Below are 6,000 nucleotides of genomic sequence, written 5' to 3'. Positions count from 1 at the left end.
GCTTTTCCTTGGGTGGCCTGTGGTGCCTCAAACCCAACCCTGGCTCTCTAAGCAAACTAAAGTTCATGTTTTTCAGGTCTTTAATTAAGAAGGAGAGAAACAATTTTATAACCTTGCTTACATGAAGAAGAAGTCTGATTTGTATGGGAATCCTGAAGGATGTATCTAATGCTTTTGGCTTTTTAAGAGCAAAAATCAGGTTTCTAAGTTCTCCTATCTTTTCACCTTTCTCATAGCTTAGCTAGGAATAACTCACACCAGAACAGGCTAGCTCTCAGCCTTCCTCCAGCTACAGTAGTTGCCTGGGTAGAGCCGTAAAGGTCACCCTGAAATAAATATATAAAAATATAAACAATAGCATAAGTCCATTCATCATACACTAATGACATTAAATAATAATTTGTAAGGGACAGAATAATGTTAGGGAAATAATATTAGAGGTACACAAAAGGAAAGTGTTTTAAGAAATAACTATACTCTATTTTGGAACAAGAGCAAAAGTCTTGTTAGTCATATTTTAAATATCATTATTAGGTGTTTGCAAGAAGATAATATATACCCCATTGGGTACCTTGGTATCGAGCACAATTATAAACAGACAAAAACCAACAGCAAAGGTACCAAAGTTTTTTTAAATGGAATTTATTTAATTTTGATTTCCACTAAGGGAAAATAATATTTTAAAATTCCAATCAGTCCCCGAAGGCAGCAGGAGATCTGTGGCCTACTGCCTAATGATGTAATTAAGCTTAGCTCATCATTATCCAGCCAGACACCACACACACACACACACATACACTCATGCATGCACACACACACACTGCTGTAAATTGTAACTGCATTTGGAAGATTAAGGGGTCAGTAAATGATTGGGAATGTGTGTGGGTTGAGGAGCAAAAAGTCTTAAGGGATATTTTAGTTTTGGGACTAGATATATGTTGGTGTGCTTTCATAGTAGCTAGACTACAAACGGGATGTTTTATTATGACAGTACTGGAAATCATTATAAGAGACAACAAAATACACTTTTTATTTGCTACAAATATACTTAAGAGTTTATGTGCTTAAAAAGCATATATTTTATTTTTCAATTTAGTGTTTATCTTGCAGATGAATGTAGAAAACACTGAGTTTCCATGGAAAAATAGAGACTTTAGTTGTCTGGTAACCATTTTAAAATCATTCTCGGCCACGAAGTATTTCTCTCAAATGTTATTTTAGTTTATCTTGTAAAAAATTCATGTCATGAGAGTGAGTATTGTATAAGATATTAAATACCTATCCTGGGTGTGTTTTGCATAAGATCATTTCTCCAATATAATTTATGCCTTCAAATAGAAATACAATTAAAGAAATTATTTTTAAGTTATGGTTTGTACTACATGAAAAACAATGTCACAAAGTACTTGTAAACACATGTATAAGAATGGCCAAACAGTAGCCAATCTCTGCTCTGCACAGTTTGGTTCAGCTTCTCCCTCATCACATTTGAGATTTTTTTCTTTAACAAAAGCTATAGTTTTACCAATGGAAATTTTCACAGTTGGTGTTATGGGCACAGTGATCAATTTTTAAGGGGTTAAGACGTATAGAGAAGGAATTTCATGCCCATCTGTTAAAAGAATTCTCACCTATATGAATAAAACTGTATTTTCTCATTGTTAGATGATTTCATATCCTAAGGAACCAATTTATTCAGAATAAATAAAAAAGGTAATCCCAAAATCTATTGCTTTTAGGACCCTTTAAATCATTCCTAAGAACTTCTGAGACATATTTCTGGCGCCAGGGTGACAAGTGAGATGACTTTGGGGAAATCTTATGGCCTTAACAATGGCTAGCAATACCTCCATTGAAGTAACACATAGATTGCAACCCAGAGTTCTATCTTGCATAAAGGGTACACCATAGACTAAACTCCAAATTCTTTGGACAATTGAGGGCAGCATAGAGACTCAGTAGTGTTTGATGAAAAAACCTTGAAGAAAGAGGAGTCAAACTAGGCAAAGTCCTTCTTGTTGGTAAGAGAAACAGGGTCTTAAAAACCAAGCAAGAACTACAGGAATGTTCATTGTATGTGGCTAGAATACGAACATGTGACATGCAATAAAAAGCTAGAAAGATTTAAGCTAGGATAGATAGCACAAGCCATGCTGATTTTATTCTTCCAGTGTTTTATTTATTCCTTTGATATGAATTTATTGAGTGACTGCTACCTGCCAGGTGTATTAAGGATACAGCATTGCAGACAGATGATATCCCTCTCTTATGTATCCATATTCTAGTGATTGAGACAGGAGATAGACAAATAAATACAGAAATAAACCTGTCGTGATAAGCACTGCCAGAGAAAAGTCAAGGTTTTATTGAAATGTCTTAAGTCATGAGATAAGGAAAAGCCCTGTAAGGAGGATGATAAGGGAGGCCTTTCTGAACAGGCAACACTGAGAGGAAACCGAATGACTGAGAAGAAGGCAGCCATGCCAAGAAATGGACAAAGGGCACTCTAAGCAGAGCGACCATATATGTGAAAGCCTGGACAGGGCAAGGACTTGGTGTGTTTCCGAAATCAAAAGTAGGCCCATGTAGCTACAGCAGAGTACGCCAGAAATAGGTGATGCCAGGAAAGGGTAGGGAGGTTGGCCAGAGCCAGATCACTCAGGGCCTTTTTCATTGTGGCAAGGTATTCCAAGGTATTTGGATTCTCTTACAAAGACAATGGAAGGGACTTAAGTAGGGAAATCATATGATCCATTTACATTTAAAAAATATTACTCTGCTATGCTTTCATTTGGATGATGAAAGAAGAATATTGTTCAGAGGGACTGAATCATGTATACCAACGCACATTATTCATAAATAAGTCCACCTTATTGAAATCTTCAAAGATGATTAGAAAGAGAAATTTAAATGTGCCAAAATCAGGCAAAGGAATTACCTTGCCATGTGGGTTTACTATCAGGAGCTTTTATAAACCTTCCCAAAATAATATTTTAGCCAGAACATCTATCTTTTAATTTTTCTGGCAGAAAAATCAATGGAAATTCAGAAGGTAAAAATATGTCCTGATGATAAACATGCTGGGAGTTTTAAAAATGACTGGACCATTTAATTGTGTGTTTTTGGCAGGGCCTTCCTGCTGCAGGAAAAGCCTTCTTTGCTGTAGAAGAACAAAACAGGGGGAACAATGGCCTGATCTGTCTTCCCATTCCCAGGAGGAGGTACCTCCACATTCTTCCTGAGCCAAAGAGGACCCCTAGGCCTCCGTGTCTAGAGTCATCTGTGAAATATTCTCTACTCTGTGGCCATGTCTTGGGTCGAAACATTTGTTGACTCCTTGTTCATTAGCATTTGCCTGGACTCAGACATTTTTATAGTATGACAGATGTCATGAATGGGGGTTTTTAGAACCAAAGCAATTATTTAAAAAATTCTTTAAGCCATGCAGTTAAAGTCTAAATAAATTTACTACATTATTTATGTATAAATGTTTACCTAACTCCAGGTATTCCGTGTTGACAGCATCCTGAAAGAATGCACAGGCAGGGTAAAGAGTTAGGCTCACTGATGTTCACACCTGGCTTAGCCACTTGCTAGCCGTCTGGTATTAGTCATTTTACTTCTCTGATTCCTGTTTAATCATTCATAATGGTGATAATAATATCTGACACATAGCATTATTATGAAGTTTAGAAGTAGTGTATATACCTCGAGGTACATAATAGTTGCTAAACTACCAAAAGATTTGATTATATTTTTGTTGTTATATTTGCCAGTTCCTCTCCGTAGAATTAAAAAACCCATTCTTGTCTCAGAGCTCCAATCCTTTCTTTTCCTCCCTGATCTACCTATTCTGTTATTCACTTTGGTCTAGTTTGATTCCCCCTTTCCCCTCTTCCTCAAGGAATATGTCAGATCTTGACTTCCAATTTCCCTTGCACTTCAGTTACTTTTGACTTAGGCTCTTGATTGGGAAGCTGTAAATGGAGCTCTCAGTTTGCTTGGTGCACGTGGTAGGAGCAGCAGCATGATGATTTTCCAGTGTCTGCAGGGCTGTGTTTTGGAGGCATCAGTAGCACCAGTGATGGGGGTACCAGTGGTTTCAGTGACGTCAAGTTCCTGATTTTTGTGGCATTCGGTGGAGAAACTGGGGGCTTTATTCTTTAACCTTGAGAATCCTTCACCTAATATCCTCTACTGAATCCCCCTTAATGTAGTCAGAGTGTATTCTAGTGAATTCTGTTTTTGTTCGTTTGTTTTGTTTTGTTTTTATAAGAACTCTGTACAGATATGTCTGTTTCTATCCTCTTTTTAGTCCTTAGTATTTTCACTATCTGATTCTTTTCAATTCCCCTTCCTTATATCATGTAGGGGGCTTGCAGATTCCCTTCTGCATAGACCTAAAAGCCACTTTGTTGTCACGAAAGCATGTAAACATAGAGTCTGAAAATTAAACTCATTTCTTGTTTTTCCTGACTATTTCCAGTATTTCCTCCTTTGGTGACTGGTCCCATATACCATGAGTTTTCCACACCTGAAATCTGGATATTTTTAGATCTCTTATTGCCCTTTATACATAAACACTATTGATTCTGCTTCCTAAAATCTTCCCATGCTCATCTCTCTGCATTATTTTGTTCAGACTTTTAATATCTGTATACTATTGTTATAACCTCTTTTCCTCACCTTCTTTATCTTCATTTCTACCAGATTGACATTTCTACCATGAAAATCTGATCTTATTGCTACTCTGCTCAAAAATTTTAGTTGTTCTTTAACACCTATAGAATAAAATCTAAACTTTGTATGGCATCTAAGTTTCTTCAAATCATAGCCCTTATATTTCAATCTAGCTTTATTATCTATTTTAACTTCCCTTTAGTATCATATTTAGGGTATTCCTTCCCAATTTAAGTTCCCCAAACATTTATTAATTTTCATATTTTTGAAATTTAGAACATATTGGTCCTTCTTTCTAGAACCCACTTCTCCTTTGCCTGCTTAGAACACTCCTCATCCATTTAGCTTTAGTAAAAATACAGTGTTCTCCCAGACAGAGTAAGGTTTCTTCCTCCTAACCCCACTAAACATATTTCTCTCTTCATTGTACTACTTGTAGGCAAGTGTTGTTTTTTCATCTTTGTAAACTATCTAATACTTGGTTGGTGCTCAATACGTATTTGTTGAATGAATGAATGAAAGAAAGAAAGTTTTCTTCCCATAGTGTAACACTTCTCTGACTCTTTTCTGTTCCTACAGCTCTTGTGGTGGCTGCTCCTGGTTCTAGCCTGCATTTACTACACTTATTTCCATTTTTGCTGTATCCACACATTTATGCATCATGTTTATAGGGCCTTTTTCATTCTCTTCCATTCTCAAGGCTGTATGTATTTTAGATGCATACCCCACAAACATAGGTCACATGTCACCTCTAAGGAACTTTTGCCTGATCACAATGTCAATCACTCAACTGTGTTTTTCCTGCTGACATCGGCCACTTTGGCTATAGTGGTCATATGTGTCAGTCTGATTCCAAGGCTTTGCTAGACACTTGCTGACTTTCACTTATCTTGGTTCTTACTACTTTGATTAATCAGTTTTCTCGAAGTCTGATCATAAGTATTAGTTTCATCCATCTACAGAAAGAAAACGCTAGTTATATACTACTCTTATTTCAGGCAATAAAGTATTAACTTTCTGACAGAAAATTACAACAAATAGTATTCTCAGGAGACAAATTAACACTGCATTTAAGAGGATTTCTGTTTCCATAGTTCATAAGTCTCTTTCAGTATAATGACATGACAAATAAGTTCCAGCTCAGAAGGAACTATTTCCCGCTGAAAAAATATTTTAGAACTTCAAATTCTTTATCTGTTTTTCTTCCATTATACTTAAGATAAACTTGTAGGAAAAAAAAAGGTGAAAATTTGCCAAACTTATCTGAAAGCCTCACATTCTACAACTTGTTTATAGTGAAAGCTAGTAAGCAAACAAACT

The sequence above is a fragment of the Pteronotus mesoamericanus genome, unplaced genomic scaffold (genome assembly GCF_021234165.1).
Source record: "Pteronotus mesoamericanus isolate MK-2021 breed Mesoamerican mustached bat unplaced genomic scaffold, CSHL_Meso_final contig_181, whole genome shotgun sequence".
NCBI classification, from domain to species: Eukaryota; Metazoa; Chordata; class Mammalia; order Chiroptera; family Mormoopidae; genus Pteronotus; species Pteronotus mesoamericanus.
The sequence above is the reverse complement of the archived record's forward strand: the minus strand, read 5'-3'. Positions refer to the sequence as shown.